This window comes from Bactrocera neohumeralis, chromosome 6, assembly GCF_024586455.1.
Source record: "Bactrocera neohumeralis isolate Rockhampton chromosome 6, APGP_CSIRO_Bneo_wtdbg2-racon-allhic-juicebox.fasta_v2, whole genome shotgun sequence".
Taxonomy (NCBI): Eukaryota; Metazoa; Arthropoda; class Insecta; order Diptera; family Tephritidae; genus Bactrocera; species Bactrocera neohumeralis.
In genome coordinates, this window is record NC_065923.1 from 80192337 (window position 1) to 80211823 (window position 19487).

The 19487-nt window shown below is 34.5% G+C and overlaps 1 protein-coding gene across 5 annotated transcripts in view; it reads right to left on the bottom strand.

Annotated features, from left to right (window-relative positions):
• LOC126761499 (uncharacterized) overlaps positions 1-18340 on the bottom strand; it is a 116878-nt gene extending 98538 nt beyond the window's left edge. For all 5 annotated transcript variants that reach the window (XM_050477766.1, XM_050477765.1, XM_050477764.1 and 2 more), the window contains exons 1-2: positions 17982-18340; positions 5114-6327 (exon numbers count right to left, since the gene is read on the bottom strand). The gene's annotated coding sequence lies outside the window, so the exon portion shown is untranslated. The remainder of the gene's footprint in view (positions 1-5113; positions 6328-17981) is intronic.
• Positions 18341-19487: the final 1147 nt, after the last annotated feature.

The following is a 19487-nucleotide window of genomic DNA, read 5'->3' on the forward strand; positions in this document are numbered from 1 at the left end:
GTTATCACTAGAAAATCAATTCCAAATTTGACCAAATCGTAGCTAAGCCGTGTTTGGAGGCTTATAATGTGGCCTTATGGTATCAACCACAGCACTTGCGCTCTACAAATCATTTTCTTTCGGAATTTTCAAAGTTAAATTAACAGTAAATGAAGAAAACGAAAAGTTGCAATTTAAAAAGAGGAATCCACAAAAATGAAAACCATACAAATAACTAAAAATAATGTGCCGTTGCAGCAAGCAATAAGCAGCGCATTTTTCACAGTCCGGTTTCTCCTATCAGCGAATTGCACTCATAAAAACAGCCCAAAAAACCAGAAAATAAAAATACGCCGCCCTGCGCCTAGGCTCAAATGTTTGCAGGTTGGCAAAGCTCAGTTCAACAAATCACCAATTCACCAGTTCATATTTGCTTGTTTATTTGTTTTTGTTGCTACTCGTTTGTTTTCATTTGCCCCTTGGCATACTTTGAGGCGTTATGCAGCACATATATTACATTTGAACAGGCAATACGCCCCCACAAGCGCAGTAAGTCGGAATTGTGTGGCACACGGCGCATTTTTCACATAATAACAGCACGCGGCGTTGGTGTTGACGATAGAGACGGCGACGGTGACGTTGGCGACAGCAGCGGCTTTTGCTTCTGTCAATATTTGCACTGCCGGCAACCCCCTTTTGCGCCACAGCACATATGGCACCTGTCGCTGTGGCAGGTTAGGGCATCAGCCATAAGCTGCGCTTGCTTGTATATGTGCAGGGCTGTGTGATTGTGTGTGTGAACCTAAGCAATTTACAGTTCGTACGTTAGAGCGCCTTAAATTACGTCTGCAGCTGTGGCGCTGCAGTGGTAACGCCGAAAAAACCCGAAATTGAGTGAAAGTCTTTTCAAAGATTTTCACTTTCACGCTGCTTTGACGTCACCCCAAGCCACCGCCATAGGCCTCCACCGCATATCAGCGCTCTGCAGTCACACATGTGGTTTGCTTTTATTAGCTGCTAGCGATTGCCCACGCGAATGCATGCCGTCGAACACATAGGCGCGGCTCTGTTGATGACAGTTTCAAAATTGCCAAAATAGAAATTGAGTACACTGTTTGTGGAACGGTTCAAAGGATTCATATTTTTGTTATTAATAGCAGGATTTCGCATGCAGTTGAGAAATTGAAAACGTTCGCATGTATATTCGGCTTTGATTTGAGTTTAAGGTGGTAGCTTCATAGTAAACTAAGGTGCGAATCGTTAGTTTAATTTTAAAAATTTTCACCGAGGTGTGAAAAGAATTTTTATAATAGGTTTTCTTCCTTTCCTCTTATCCTTACCGATTTTGACGGAGCCGATGGTTTCGTTTCACATCATTCTGCATAACCGTGTGGGTTTCGTAGGGATACCAAATTTAGACATAGCGTCGAATGTGCAGCTTATGGCGGATATATTTCTCATACGCTTCCTCCAAGCGTTCGTAAAATTTGCTGTTTGTCTTTGATGCGGATTGTAGCTATCCTTTCACTCATCGGTGTGAATCGGGAGATAAGGTAGTAAAGCTTCCGGCCAACAACCAAAAATTCTACCCCACATTTGAGCAGCGTCTCATGGCCTGTCCTATCCATCGCATTTCCTGGAGTGCGGGAATATCAGCTCTGTAGTTTTCGAGGACATTCACCAACTGAATAGCGACACCTTGTATATAGAGGGTCTGAACATTTCAGGGGCATATCCATAGATCATGTTCCTTGTTGAGTTTGCTGTGAATGTCAACGTTTGAGGAGGTCAATATCCCAGACATTCGTGTTCCTTTAATTGGAATTACATTTTTATGTGGCGCGTCCCAAACCCAGCGGCGCAACCATAACCGGAGCGAACGTTACGTTATTCACGTTTAGCGAGACAGACGTCTGCCTACATACACAAAACGCTGCTGAGCCCTTAAACCAACTACTTCGAAATGTTCCCATCAAGACTCCCTCTCTCCTAGCCATCACTCTGAGATCCAGACGTATTGGTTATTGTATTTTACTCGTTCCTTAGGGTATTCATTGAGGACGCAGGAGTAGGTATTGAGTATGGTAGCTCAACTGTTGCACTACACCCATTTATAAATTTTGATCACTAAATTAAATTTTGATTAATGGCAAAATTTAAAACAAAAGCGTGTTAAACAATATTGATCCATAAACATTTTATACTCAGCACGCGTAACACAAAGAGCGAATCGTAGATGCTAAGAAAATTCGCCAAACAGCCAAACCACCATTTCTATTTATATTTATACGCAAACTAGAAGAGTTGCCAAGAATCATAAAAACACTAAACAAAATACAAACAAATCAGCGATGCGACAGTCAGACCGAAGGCCAAACGAACAGACCAACTTATCGGCAGACTTTTGGACGCGCTGCAAAGGCGGCAGTAAAATTGAATAGCGGCAAATAAATAAATCTTAATAGCATGACAACAGCGCGATAATTATGTGCGTACATGCCATTGATTTGTTTGGGAGCCAATTTTTTGTACTTGAGTACTTGAACACGAACATAAATTAGTATATTTATAAACTTTTTGGAGCTCGTTCATCTAATGAAGGTTTAGGGTATAAGTTAGGTTACAAAATTGTAATGCAATTAACTGGTGTTAATTGATTCGAAAATGATTGTTCAATTAAGGAAGTTTTAGCAGTTAAGCCACTAAATGTGTGCATTTTAAGTTATAATAGAGCAATTAGCTAATTACTCAACTAGTATTTTTGAGCTGAAATTGACATCTTAATTGCCTCAGTTAATTGACTCAAAAAAATATATTTTTAAATTATTTCTGTTTATAGAGTTGTAAAACACTAATTGTTTTAGCTAAATTAACATTTTAATTGACTCAGAAATTTTTACATTCAGTTAATTTGGAAATTTACTTCAATTGAAGAAATTGAGTATATTAGATATTAATTGTTTCAGCTAAATGAATCAAAATATATTTATTTTTTAATTGCAAGCAAATAACGCATTTAAAATATTAATTATTTGAGCTAAATTGAGTCGATTATTATCTTAATTGCCTCACCTAATTAACCTAGAAATATTTATATTTAGTTAATTTGGACATTTAGTTGACATAAAAAAATTTAGTTAATTAATTAATTATTTTACAACTTTTTTTAGATAATTTGAAAATACTAGTTGTTTGAACTAAATTGAATAAATTAACGTTGTAATTGACTTAAAATATAACTATTTTTTAATTGAAAGAAAATAAAGATTTCTACATAGTGTTCTAAAATACTAACTTGAGCCAATTGTGTCCATTAACACCTTAATCGCCTCAACTAATTGACTCAGAAATTTTTGTATTTATAATAGTTAATTTGGTTACTTACTTAAACTGAAGAAAAAAGAGTTAATTAAATTGAGTCAATTAACATTTAAATTGCCTCAGCTAATTGACTCAAATATTTTCTTATTTAAATAATTTTGCATACAATTTTCTAATTGAAAGAAAAAAATATTTTTAGAGAGTTTTAATATACTAAATTGAGTCAATTAACATCTTAATTGCATCAGCTAATGGACTCAAAAACGTTCACTATTATTAAATTTAGTTAATGAGAAGCAAATTAGAGACTATATACGTGTATTTTATTGACTACATTTTATTATACTCAGATTATACATACTATCTGTGTTCTAACAAATTGCAGAGCACTACCGTGGCCTAAAATGTAACAAACAGCTGATAATGTACAAGACTACAGATATAAGTATCCAGAAATAACAAGCAAATAAGGAAATTTTGTCCTTAGTATACACATTATGCCATGAACTTGGCCAACGGCACATATTAAATTGTCAAATATTTTAGAATTTCATTTGACATATATATTTCTCAGTTTAGGATTTAGCATATTTCGAATATATTTCTATAAACGATTACGTAGCACATTTTCGGCATTAATAAATATTTTTGCAAGCATCTGCATTATGATATATATATTTATAAGTATATATATATGTATATATTTATTATATACATACGTATCCATATATTCAAATGTACCGTAACACAGCATAAGAGCTGTCAAGTGCTTCACTAAAAGCCGGTCACAGCTTTCACTTTATATTTAGAAATTCATTTCGTTTTGGAAGGCACTCGCAGCTATATACAATATATGTATGTATGTATGTGCATATAATCTGTATATATGTATGAACCTTTGGCAGCTTATAAGCACATAAATACGTTGATCTTTCGCTGTGAATTATTTGAGAATAATGACGTGATTTTTTGGCACTTGCTTTTGGAAGTAAACAATTTTCGTGAGAACAAAAAAAATAGAATTACAGATATAATTTTGGGAATTTTTGCATTAAAACGAATTTTTTTGATTCTTGCAATGCCTGATTGCTCCCTGAATTAAAGCAATATTCTTTAATTTTTTGTTTAAATCTTCTTAAAAGAATTTCAGAAGACAACGCAACTAATGCATATTAAGTTGATTTTCATTAAAATTTGCGGTAAATTTCCTACAAAACTCTGTGTGTTTCCGATTCATAATAAATTTTTTCACAATGAGTTATAGAAGTGCTATGAAAAACATGCTTTAAAATAATCAATCTACAACCGCTAATATCTTTTAAATGGTTAGGTTTGCGAAAAATCGTTGAAAACTATTTCTGTAGAGCATTAAATTTTCCATAAAACCGTTGAAACGAAATAGTTTTTCAAGCAGTTGGAAGCGAGCTATGAATTTTTCTAGCTGATAATAAGAACAAATATAAAATTGCGAGGCGGAGGACCTTTCGGTTACAATTAAGAGCTCGTACTTGGAAAGGCTTTCTTAGGGGTGTCCAAGAACCTATTTTTTAGAGTACCGAGGCAAAAAAATTTATTTTTCCTTACACTCCCTAATGTATATATAATTTAGTTGCTTAACATTTCATTAATTGTGGCAATCAAAGTAATTACTGTACATTTCAAGGTTTTGGTAATTAAAAAATTTATATATGTGTTGTACCAAATTTTATAAAAATATGACTGGCAAAAAAGTAAATGAGTTGCCCTTCAACAATCCCTGCAGTTGCTATAATTTTATATAATTAAGCGTAAATTAAAATATTTCGCTACATACCAGCAATTGTTGTTGTACGGCACTGTTGCCTGCCTCCACGAATTTCAACAGCTGCCGCCTTGAATTTACAGTTAGCAGTTACGTTGTATTGGCAGTTGACACGCGCTTGTATAATGCCAGCGTTGCAAGCTAATTTCGAAGCCAACACCGACACACATACACACACGCAAAGCTTGCGTTTGAGTCACCGCTGCTGAAGCTGCTGTTAAGGCCACACTGTATCGTGCCGTGCGAGCGAGGCTAGTTGGACACTAGAGCTGCGCCAGCAAAGGGCTTAATGTCCTGCAGCGGCAACACTGTTTACCTCCACTTCAGGCTCCTTTGCCTACTGCTGCATATTATTATAAAAAAATATTAAATATTGTTGCTATTGTTGTTGGTGTTACACTATTTATGCAGTTGTATTGCTAGTTGACTTAATTTGCCTGCAGCAATGTATACGCTACACGCACGCGTGACTACAGACGATAAGCCGCACACACGAACACATACAGCAGTCACGAATGAACGAACGAGCACGCGCTGTCGCACTGACGTCGTTGCTGTTGTTATGTCCTTACGTTTAAAGGACACTTGACAACAACAGCCGCGTTTAACATAAAAAAATAAACAATTTCAATGAGTTCAGTTGCGTTGCGTTGAGTTGTGTTGAAAAATGCGCTTTGACAGCTGGTCGTTTGTACGCTGCTTACATATATACATATGTACATATATACACTGACCACTCACACGGGACACGGTACAAAATGAAACATGGCTTATATGCCGTTATATTAATACATATTTACATGCATATGTGTGCGTGTCGTATACCGTATTTATTTCCTATTTTATTGCTTTCCTTCTTGTCATAAAATGTTTTCTTGACGTGTTTGTTGGTCTCCACCTTTTTCGGGTAATAACTATTTTACACTTTTCGTCGTTGTTTTGAAGGATATTCTTTAGCACTTCCTCACGATATTCAATGTGCACTGCTTCACTGCTCACACATAGCTTTCTGCACAATTCATTTTTCACTTTCTTTCGATTTGCTTTTCTTTTGTCGGTTGCTTCACTGACTAACTCGAAGGCATACTTCAGTAGGCATGGAGATTTATTTACGGCATTTTGGCTGCACTATTTATATGAGGGTATTTATGTATTATTTATATTTTAAAATTACATTTTTTTTACTTCAAAAAATTTCATTTATTTTTTTTTTGTTTTTTATATTGCTATAAAATAACTTGAGTTATTGTAATTATAATAATTTTGTGTTTTTTAAACCCGAAAGTGAATATATTTTTGGGTTGGTTGGTTGTTGTTGCACTTTAAAAGTTTAAAATTTTAAATTACATACATTGCTATTTATTAAAAAAGTGAGATGTTATAGTTTTTGTAGAGAATAATATTGGAAATAATAATAATATAGAAAATACTCATCAAAAGCAAAATAAGATTGATTTTATTATAATTTTATATCTGCATTGATAAAAACTTGTAGCCATAAATTCAATTATTATAATTTTTTTATTCATACAATATGTCCTAGCGGGATGGCTGTCAAATCAGCTGTCACAGTAAAAATATGTTTTTGACATTTATGGCCGGTGAACTTTTGCCAACTGACACTGCAAGCACTTACTTCGAAAGAACTTCCAAAATTAATAATTTTTTATTCAATCCTTCCTTTTTGTGCGACAAACTAACTCTGTCATATATTTAGGTCACTAGGGTCGCATTAATGGCTATTTTGTTCAATTACTAAAAGCTTAAAAAGTTTAGAACTAAAAAAGCCGGTATTTTATTGCGTTTAAGAGTTAAATGTCTGTGTATTATGTATTCTATGCCACAAAAATTCGTTATAAGCTAAATTCAATAGAAAATAATAATTTTGTATAATTTCGTTACCAGCGCCAGCTAGCAGGAGCTTTTCTTTAATAATTCTCAGCTTTCATAACGTTTAGTTCTATTCGCCTTATTTACTGGCTCAAGAAATTCAATCATTAAAAACTCAAGAACAAAAATTAATCATTAAAAACATGGTTGAAGCATTAGAGGAAAATTTTAAAATATCTGCATATCTCAGGCAAATTGTTGAGGCGTTAGTTGGAAGACAGAATATGGCAGGTTAAAACCTTTATAGAACCACGACATTTAAAGGCCTAGATCTTTGGAGCATCAGGTACGACAACGTATAAAGCCTCGATATGCCTGATGCCCTAGCTGGCTAAGCAGACCATAATCGGTTTTATTCGAACTTTCATGCTTACATATGTATGTATGTATATACAACTTCATATAAATTGATGTGCAAATTTGATTCTGTAGGCCCTAATGTTTGCATACAAATGGGTTATTTTCCGTTAGTAACCCAAATAAATAACTCAAACAATTCAATTGTGGCTAGACTGCATAAAAATCATTTATAAAAGCAATGCCAATGCAAAATCAAGACAAAAACAAAATTACAAAAGCAACCACAACAATAAAACAATTCGAGAGAGAGGCGAGGAAGAATAAGATTTTTTAGCAAATTTTCATAATAAACGAAAGAAAAGGAACAAACACATTATGAAAAAATTTATAAATATACATATGTATAGGTATGTGACACCGACATAAGTGCAATAGCATATACTAAATGCCTATACATGAAATTTATTTTACACAGGATATGCATGCATTAGGGTCGTTTTCAAGTCCGCATTTTTCACGAATTCGCCAGTGGCAGTTGGCAGCACAAACTGAGAGACCTCAGACTCAAGTCAGAGACATTTGCGGGGCAAAGTGGTATATATAGGAACACAAGTATATTTGTATGTGCTTCTATATATACATATATATAACCTTAAGAATACAAGAAAGCGGCAAAAGAGTGGCGTTTAGTCACAATGTTGGCAATGCCGTGACGTTGTGCGCTGCCATTGACGCCTTGACAGACAACGACGGCATAAATGCCGCGCTATACAAACACAAGCAAGACAAAGCAAACACAGCGAATAGCCAGCGAAGAAATTAGACAAAGTAATGTGACAAAAAGCGAAGAGGAAGCAGAAAAATAAATTGTAGAAAGACAACAACAAATCACGAAACCCAGCCAAACACGCACCGCGCCGTGAGTACAAGCACATAATGCATTTGTTAGTGTAGTCGCCAAAATGCCAAACCGAAATAATGCTGGGCGCGGCAGTTGGCGGTGGTTTGCGGGCGGTTGATGACAACGGCGCATGCAGGTGGCAGGCCGCTGGCGCGCTGCTCTGCACGTGTGCGTGTGAGTGTGTGACACTTATGTTTGTCGTTAATGTACAATTTTGTTTGTTTCAATTTCTTTGTTGACATGTGAACGCATATTTGCTTTTAGCAGCAAACAACTACAGCGAAAAAAAACATAACGGCGCTAGCTAAGCGTGACCGTGTATAGAAAGCAGTATGTTGGTGTAAGAGCGCGGCAATGTGCGTGCTTGTATTTATGTGTCTGCATATATTTTTTAATTTCCTTTTCAATTTTCTTTTGTACAGGTTGTTGGCGTGCCGTTGCGGTCGCCTCAACTGCTTACAGATGCGCAAGGAATTATCTCATCTCATCAGCTGTTGTGTCTTTATACCTTTGCTAGCGAGTTGCTCCCTTGCTCTCGCTTGAAAAATCAAAATTTGCTCACGCAAGAGTTCGCTATGTGTTCCTCTCTGCTTTTTTCGCGCTTTCGGCGTTTTGTTTTTACCCTATCGACGATCCCTAGGCGCGCGCAGCTACTCATTTGTGAAATCGCAATTGTATTTCACGGTTTTTGCTTCAATTGTTTTGCACATAATTCACTTAGAAATAATTTCTACGAAAATTCTATTACTAGGTGTTGTTGGTTTTCGTTTTCTTTTTTGGTACTTTGAAAAGTTATGTACGGAAATTTGTATATAAAAATTTTTATTTTATTTCGCCTCAGGCTTATTGCAGAACTTGTCATAAATTCTACCAGGCATACCCAGATAGTTAAATTTTATTCAGTCAGCCGCCATTTAGTACCCATAACAACCATAACAACAAGCCAACTGAAAAAAGTTTCCGTACAAGAATTTAATCTTGATCGGTCACTTTGTATGGCAGCTATATGCTAGAGTAGTTCGATATGAATGATTTCTGCGGAGATTATGCCCATGTTTTGAACAATACCCCCTGTCCAATTTCGTCAAGATATCTTATCAAATACGAAAGTTTTCCATACAAAGATTAAATTTTGTTCGGTTAGTTCCTATGACAACTATATGTTATAGTGGTCCAATCTAAACAATTTCCGCAGAGATTATGCCTTTACTTTCAACAATGATCCATGCAAAATTGTAGGAAGATATCTCGTCAGATAAGAAAGCTGTTCATACAAAGATGTAATTTTGATTGGTCAGTTTGTATGGCAGCTATATGCTATAGTGGTCCGACAGCTGTGATTCCAAAAAATTATCAGCTTCTTGTGGTAAAAAGCACCTGTGCAAAATACCATTTCCAAGAGATAGATATAGAGTTAAAATATAACAATTTACGCCCTCATAGATATATGTATTTCAGTATATTGGGGTTGACTTTAGTTTCAATAAGCTACATTGATCCCTACTGAAAATATTAGCACCTACTTCATTGCTCCAAATGAGCTGAGCTAACAAAGTTGCAAAGAGAATTCACGTATTTGCCCGTACATGTACAGGAACATAAACGATTATATGCCGCCGTTTGGCTAAGCCCATCGTACCTGCAGCTATTTTTGTTACAGCACTTAGTCATAGTTTGTCTGAGTAAACCGCAATACTGTGGCATTTTATTGTTGCATCTCATATTTAGCTACTGGTGGTTACAAGTACGTGTAACTGTAACTAAGCGCTAAAGAAAGAAAATTGTTTTATTGATCTAATTGTGGTCGCAGCTGAATTATGGTTTCTTTAACAGGCATTTATCTTGTCTCTTACAAATAAAATATTGTCTGCAATAGATTTATTTCTTTATTCACTGTGTAGTGAGTACCCAGTAATATTTCTTAGTAGAAGGCTTTGGAGACCTCCTCAGGCTGCTAAAACATAAAACTAAACATAAAACTATGCAAATTGTTACAGTAATGAATATATTAAAGAAAATAAAGTACTTAGGAATTAAATAATGCCGTTAGATTTGACAAGGGTAATGCCAATTAATAGATAAAACATTTATCACTGTAATTGGCCAACGTCATGAATTTAAGACCGCTCTTCAAGGAAGGCTATAAAATAAATTATTTGAGATTGATGAAACCTTTGCTCCATGGAGAGTTGGGATACTCATTCAGTGAAAAAGTTTGAGTACTATATACTGATACCAAAATTTGTTTTTGAAAAGTGGTAGCCCAAACAAAAAATTTTGAACTAAAACCTTTTTTAACTTTTATAATATAAAATGCGGTAGCCCTTACAGAACATTTTTAATGTATAAGCCTTCTTAAAAGTTTACTAAAGTTTATAATATGAAATGTGGTAACCCTAAGCAAACAAAAATTGAAACCATTTTTAATATGAAACATGGTGACCATAATAAAAAACTGAAACCTTCGAAAACTTTTATAATTTGAAATGTGGCAACCCTAGGAAAACATGTTTGAACTAAAACCCTTCAAAAAATTTTATAATTCAATATGCGACAGCCCTAACAAAAAAATTTTGAACTATGAGCCTTCATAAACTTTTTTCAGTTTGAGCCATAACCTTTCATAAACCTTTATAACTATTTTAGAAAATACTTTAATTTTAAGGCAATTTCGTATCAAAATTGTGAAAAATCTCAAAACCTAAAAAATGTTTTTAATTTTTAGCTGGTGGCAACCTTGTTGAATCTACTTTCGGCTTACGATTCCGGTATCATCTTCAATTCGATAAAAATCTTGCTAAAAGTTATTTAGCATTTAAAAATTTGTTGAAAAACTTTTGTAAATAGAAGGCAACCCTAAATTAAAATCCTTCAATTCAAGCTTCAGTTTGATACCTGTAATTTAATTATCTTGATAAATTTTGTGGAAATAAGTTTTTTAAATTTTTTTAAGTTGGCAACCCTTCGTTAAAATTAGACCCTTTTTTTAAACCCTTTTATTACTTTTCTTTTTATTATTTTTTAAATAAAATTATTTTTTGTTTTAAATAAATTCTTATGATAAAATAAATTGGCAACTCTTTTAAAAAAAAATCAGCTATCTTATGTAAACAATAGTTTGAGAGTAATATATACACTTTTCTGATAATTATATTTTTTTTAATAAATCCTGAAATTTCTAAATTGTAAGCAACTCTCCCCTAAAAAAATTTCAGCTAACTGCTTTCCGAGACCTCAGTTTGGAACTCATATAGTCCATACATACGTATATAATTTTTTTTCTTAATTTTTTAAATAAAAAGTAGGTGGCAACTATTTTAAAAATATTTAGACAAATTTTTTTTATTTCAATCTAATTTCAGGTATCACAATTTTTAGACAATTATATAGGGAATTTTTAATAGGTGGCAACCTCTTTCAAATATTTTAAACTGCAAACATACTTCAAGTCTTTCAATTTCCAAAATTGTAGTACCTCATATACTTATATATTTAAATTTAATATGACTTAAATTTACTAAGCAAGTTGCCGTAGCAGGTTGGCTGGTAATAAAAAATTTTAAAGAATCCTTCAGTTATCCTATTTAATTCCGAATTCAATAATTTGATATTCAATTTATAACTACCATTATTTTGCATTTTAATAAGCAAGCGCTCTAAGCTCTTATTTGGAATATTAGAATATTCATTGCGCACTATAAAAATTCATATACCGTTATTGTTGCAGCCGTTGGCCGACAACTTGACTGGCGCCTGCTGTATTACATACAACAGTAATGCCAGCCAATATGCATGGCCAAAGAGCAGCGAGTCAATTGTTGTTAGCAACGCAGCAGTGTTGCCTCACCGCGGGCTGGCACAGAGACAGACAAACAGCAAGTTAAATGAAAAGGATGACAGTGGGTGTACATTTCCCAAGCAAGCGACCGCGTTTTCAGCTCGCATTTTAGTTTTGTGCTTGAGTTTGTGGTCGCTGCACCCTGCCGCGGTGGTAACCATGCGTTTACAGTTATTTTAATTTCTGTTGTTGGTATTGTACGAACCCTTTGCCACACACAGCTTTGACTGTGTTGTTGAATATAATTTTGTTGTAATCTTTTTTTTATTTTTATTTTTATTTTTATATTTTTATTTTTTTTCTGTTTTTTTTACTTTTTGGCTTTGAAAGCTAAACTTTCGTGACGAACACATGCAATGCTCGCGTGTAATTCGTAATTTTTCGTAGTAATATAGGTCTCACAGTAACTTTACTCGAAAAAAATTTAAATAACTATTCCAACAATAACAACAAACAGCATGTAGCACCATGTATTAGTTGTGGCTTGCCATGAACTCGACGAACCGTCGCAGGCAACCGCAAAGTAACGCGTCACGACATCAGCGCACACATACGCACACACATTCATTACAAAGTCGCTGCGGCTACCGCTGCGAGTCAACAGTCAGTCAGTCCGTCAGTCAGCGCGGTGCGGTAAGCCAGCACACACTCGTGTTGCTCATTAGTAACTCATACGCCTAGTGGCTCCATGTGCTTGGCGTGCAGTGGCAACAAAAGTGCGCGGTGGCGCCCCTACTTGGGCTTAGATATATTTTTTACTTTTTATTTTTACGTTTACATTTCACCGCTACGTAGCTTAGTTGCGTTTTTGAACCGAATGCTTGGCACTCTGTGGGTACGTGGCGTTTTTTCCAGCCGTAGTGGCACTCAAATTAGAATTGGTGTCGATTTTCTGCCGAGATAATGATGTTGAAATTAGAATTTGTTGGTTTTGCAGTCAGGTGAAAACCACTAGCGGTGGCATCGGATGAAAATTTAATTGAAAGTTCAGGTCGGCATTTTAGATATGGAATCAGTTAAAAAAGCCAACTTTACCGCAAATTGATTCAAAATAATACTCATATTAATTAATGTAAACGTCAGCCTCAAGCACTGCATTTAAAATGTATTAAACTGGTAAAATAAATGGTTAATTTTGATGCATAATATGATTCGTTATTAAGTTCAACCCAGCGTATGAGTAACATTCAATCAAACTAGCCAGTCTTCCTTGCTTTGTGAAGCATTAAACGTTAGATTTCCCCGATTTATTACGAAATATAGAAAAAAAGTATGCCGCAGATAACTTCGAAAGTAAAACAACAACAAAAATCATATAATAATTTAGTATAAGGACTTAACTAGAAACATGATCATTTGATCAGTTAGTTTGTATGGCAGCTATCTGCTACAGTGATGCGATCTAAACAATTTCTTCAGATATTTCAACGCTGCCTTAGATAATAAAACAAGTCAAATTTCGTGAAGATACCTCGTCAAATAAAAAAGTTTTCTATACAAGAACTTAATTAAATTGTTCAGTTTGTATGGCAGCTATATGCTATAGTGATGCGATCTGAATAATTTGTTCGGATATTATTGAATTTCCTTAATTGAAAGTCTCTGCGAAATTTCGTGAAGATAAATCGTCAAATACAAAAGTGTTCTATACAAAGACTTAATTTCGATCGCACAGTTTGTATGACAGCTATGTATATGCTATAGTGGTCCGATATGAGAACTTTCTTCAGATATCATAGCGAAATCAAAAATTTTTAAAACGATATCAAAAAACTTAAAGACTAGTTCGCTTATATGCCGACGGTCTTGGCTACATCCACTCAGTTGTGCTGAAAAGCGCTGCTATTTTGAATTTTATACTTTTTCTTCCCTTTTTCACATCATGTTCACTTTTTCGCTGTTTTTTTCTTTGTATCTACAGTTATTTAGTTTATTTATAATATTCTTAACTGCATTTTATAACTTTCCACTAAAAAATAAGGCATTATTGCACAGATGTTCCATCTCATCACTGCGTCCTAGTGCCCTTAGCAGTCAGTCACTGCACCAAAACACACACTTCCACACCCTTTATACTAAGCTACTACTCATTACAGTCGCGTACTTTGTCACACAATGAGAAATTTGAATTCAATTTTGATTTGTATTACGTTTTTTAGTTCAAAATGCATATTTATATGCAAACATACATATGTACGTGCACAGGCACACATGTGCACATTTACAGTGGCACATGCATGCACTTCACCTTGACACAATTTTTTCCGATTTGATTTTTTGTTGGCTTTTTTATGAAATTTCGCCTTAGGTGCACATATAAAACACAAAAACGAAAATATAAAAAAATTAAAAAAACAAAAAATGTCAAAAAACACGCATTGTCACCACAACGCACAGTGCGCTCTAAAAATACGCGCATGTTTCTAATTTTCGGATTCTTGTTATTTTCGTAGACGAAATTTCGTGTCGCTGCAAATTTTATAGCTTCACTATTGCACTGCTAGGCGCACACACACACACATATGCAGTTGTGTACACGGCTGTGTATTTGCCTGAGCTGCTCACACATATTATTGTTTTAGTTGTTTTTGTTGTTGCTTTTGATTTGATTTTTTTGGCAACTTGACTCAAGTACCTTGCGGCGCTCTCACTGGCTGGGTATGCATTGCTGCAATTTGCACTTGTACACATTGTTTTGAAAGCCAACACGAATTGTTGTAATTTGTAGGTAATTTCAAGCGCAGGAAATGCGGAGGAGCGTGGCCGCGCGAAACACATTGCATTTCTTGTTTGGTTGCTAATGTTATTTTTAGTCATTGGGGCAATTGAATAAAGACGTCGCTTGTAGAAATAAAGGTTTTTCTTGATTTTGGCAGAGATTTGTTGTCTTTTGTTGATTTCGTGTATTTTTTTGGTGTGAAAATAACGACAATTCCTGATTTATCGTATTAACAGTAAATTATTTGAATAATATTCATTTGTTGTGTCGTATTTATTATCAGATTTGATAATTTTTTAATTCATAAAATATATTTTAAATAAATATATGTTTTTAGTTCTCAACCTAAAACTATTTACGTGCGTAATTTATCGCAAAAAGTACTCAAGCAGGCAAAAAATTAAAAAAAAATTAATTTTTGATTTTCGGGATTTTTGTTGATATTTATAATATAGTTTTCCCCTTATTAATTTCTTTGGCGGTGGATTACGTTAGGTTAGTTTAGTCAGGTAGGCTAATGAGGTTTTGGTCCTTTACGATACCAGATGGAGTTCAGTTACAAGGTCTATGCGCAGTAGTTATCCTTGATGATGCCTGCACTTGAGACAAATTTCAAAAGATTACTGTGGGCAAAGAATAGTAAAACTTTTTAATTTAAATTTTGCGCGAAACCCCATTCGTCGAAATATTTTCTTCTAGGTTGGTACATATGACTGTCAGTGACATCTGTGCTAAATGTCAATCATTAGTGTTTAGTATATGCGGAATCAAATTTCTGGTGCCGAAACGTTCAGAATGTTGAAAAAGACTTTCGGTGATATTTGATTGTCGCTACCAAGTGTTTTGGATTGTTAAAAATTTTTCAAAATGGCCAGGACGGCCATCAACGTCAATAAAATAAAGGAATTGATCGCTGAAAATCGACGATCAACAGTCAGAGATCTTACTGGCGTCGTTGGAATATAAGAAGGTTCGATGAAACCATTTTGAAATATCCTTTGACCCTAAGAAAATTAAAAGCACGATTGGTTCCAAAGTCACTCATGTTTATCGAAAAACAGCATCGCGTTAAGGTCTGCGAGCAATACTTTCCAACTACATGGATGTCATGAAACGTACTATTACTGGCAATGAAAATTCGATCTTTGCTAACGAAACAGACGATCAATTGCCGAATATCTGGCAAAAGTGAGCCGAAGCCGAAAAAACCACGTTAAAACAGGTTAAAAATAAAGTTTATTTTGAGAGTTTTCTTCGATTATTGAGGTGTGGTGCACTCCAAATTCCTTCCAACTTTCCAATCTATACTATCTACATAAATGTTATTCGTATGCTTAAAAATAGGCCGGAATTATGGACCGACAATACTTGGTTTTTGTACCACAATAATGCACCGTCGCATACTGCATTGATTCCTCGTGAGTCTTTCACCAAATTTTCTACCAATACCGTGCCGCAACAACCGTATTCATCTGATTTAGCTTCGTGAGACTTTTGGCTAGTCATCAAGCCCAAATAATCGCTTCGGTGAAGCTGTTTTGAGACAATTGAAGACTTTAAGCGTGGAACGCCAGGCGCATTCATGGCTACTCCGGAAATTGACTTAAACAACTGTTTTGAAGGTTGGAAAAAACGTTGGCACAAGTGCATTGGGGCCAAGCGGGATTACTTTGAGAGGGACGACAAATATTTTGAAGAATAAGTAAAGAGTTGTAAAAATATGAACAGAGTTCCCGATGTTTCCTTTAGAAAGTTACCAACTTCATGGCAAACTTAAAATACATATACATATACCCTGTTCGATAAAATAAAGTAAATAAAAAACTAAAATTAAATAAAATAAAAAAAAATAAATTAAATGAAAAAATAAAATAAAGTAAGTAACATGTAAAATAAAATAAAACAAATAAAAAATAAATCGAAACGAAATTAAAAATAAAATAAAGTAAAAATAAAAAAAATTAAAAATTAAAAAAAAATATTCATATCTTGAACAAAATCTTGACGTTTTTATGACGCTATGTGTATGATATATAGTGTAAAAAACGCAGCATATTGCGGACTTGATATTTTGCTTTATAATTTCGTTGGTTTTGTGAAAATAACCAGAGAAGATTTGAAAATATTAAAAGTTTCATTTACAGTATTTATTTTAGTTATAAAGCATGTCTTAAAATTCACACAAGCTTGGAATTAAATACAGGGTGTCTAAGGATTTAAATTTTTTATTGTTCTTAATATTGAGTTATGTCGTTTTTGTTGTTATTAATTGATATTTTTGCATAATGACATTTGCCTTTTTCAATAATAGGTTTTTCAAATAGTTTTATAATAGTATAATGAATTTTTTTTTTCAATCGGCTTTTTTAGTTTCAATCTTCACTGTCAGCACTATTTCCAGTATTTTATTTTTTGCAGCCACCTTTTTTCTTAAATATTTCTTTTTTGTTCCTGTTAATTTTTTTATGCTCTTGTACTTTTTAGTTGTTAATTTTTGTTTTTTTTTGTTGGTTTTTCTTTTTGTTGCTGTTATTTTTGTTGCATTCGAAGTCACTTGCCAGCCTTGTGCCTGGCCGCTTGCTTAGTAATCAACTTCGATTTTCGCATTTTACATAACCAGCCAGCGCCTGCACATCACTCCAATGCGCTGCGCTACTACTACAAGCCAATAAAAGTGGCTCACACCACAGCTTTGTTGGCACATTGCGCCTTGCGTTTTGTCGAGCTGACTCAATTCCCATGAATTGAGATTGCTAAGTCGCGTAACGTTGCAAGGAAGAGAGTTGCTTGTAGCTTTTCCAACAATTTTATATGAAAAACACTTATTTTTTTGAATAATAGTTGGTTTTGCAAAACTTTATAAACAGCGCAACATTTTTTTTAGAAAACTATTTGTTTTGTAGTTTCAAGAAACTATTTTCTTTACAAATCCCGAAACACTTGTGACCGAAATATTTTTTGAAACGTTTTTACTTTCATATTTCTGCCCAGAATATGCTTTTGTTTTATTTTCTCACTACTTTACGGCATTTTTTCATACCAAAACACCATTGGTGTGGTGCCGCAGTTATTACAAAATCATCAAATTCAATGCTGCTTCACATCATATAGTATATAGTATTGGAATTATTTTTTAGCGCAGCAACAACTTCCAACCAACTTCACTTAAACACCATAATTATATTCACTTATTTGTTGAGGAAGCAATAATTTTCACAAAAAAAGCATTCACCTATTTCTTTATATATTTATTTTTAATAAATATTTTCAGCTCTCGAGGCGTATCTAGTATAGGCGCCTGCTTTCTGCTTGTCTGCCTCAGAGCTATTCGTATATTTCACTTTGCTGCCTTGGCCGCCGCCGTTGCTAACAAAATTATTTCACACACACACACTCACACGCGTTTTCTTGGCCAATATTTTTGTTTCGAATATAATATATATTATTTATTATTCAAATATATATACATACATATATATATATTAACTAACTATTTGACTATTTGGTGTTTTGTGACGCGCTATTCACTGTGTACCGTTTCAGTCAGTGCTGTTAAATTGCAAACCTGTCTCGAACTGAACACTCAAATGACAGAATATTCTTTTTCATGTACTAAACACCGCCGTCGTCGCAGCCAAAACGAAGATGACGACAGTTTCGTCGATGACAGCGACGAGGCGCGACGACGATTCACCAGCAAACATCAGTTGGCAAATTTGATTTCGTGCCTTCCACCTGCGCTGCGAGCTTTTTCGGAGTCCGAAAATTTGAAATTTTCAACCGTTAGCCGCACAGGGGGCGGCAAAAAGCTGCTGTGAAAAGTATGCGTCATCCGCAGTTGCTGTGCCCGCTGGCTGTGCGCGGTCGGACGTGTGGTATGTGGAACTTTTAATGCAACAAATGCGACAGGCTGACAGGAGCGCGAAAGCTAAGTAAGGGAATGAATGTAGTTGGGAAAATGAGGGAGAGAGAGAGAGAGAGATAGAGAGAAATTTTTGCATTCAGAGAGTGCGTTGCTTGGACTGACTCGGCATATCCGCATGGCAAGCATGTTGCGCGAGCACAACAAACGGCCGATAAATGTGGCACAGCGCGAATGCGAAAATAGAAATGTCAACAAATCGTTTTATTTTGGTTTTGTTTGTTAGAGCAATCGAATGTCGTGATTGAGGGTAATGCTTGAGAACGCCGGTATAATTTAGTTGCAAGTGGCGGCTGCTTTAAACATTTGTTGTGTTAGGTATTGGTTGATGAATGCTTCTAGGTTGAAAGTGTTGTGGTTGGAAATTAAGGAATGTAAATAAATGTTGATATCAAATGAAAAAATGGAAAAATAATTAAAACAAAATTTTAAATAAAATAAAATGAAAAAAATTTCAGACAAAAATGTTTATTGAAGCAAATTTATGCAAGTAAAATATAAATATGTATAAAAAATACAAGTTTGATATAAGTTCAAAAAATAATAGTGTTATTTACCAGCATAAACAAGTATAAACGTTTACTTCGGCCGCACCGAGGATGTAATACCCTACACAGCTGCATTTTTTATTGCATGAAATGGCATAAAAAGTATTTGTATTGATTTTGAACTATCAGTTTGAATAGCAGCTATACGTTATACGTTATCCGATCTAAACAATTTCTTCGGAGATGGTAGAGATACTTTGAGTAATAATGTGTGCCAAATTTCACGCAGATATCTTTTCAAATAAAAGAGTTGTCTATACAAGGACTT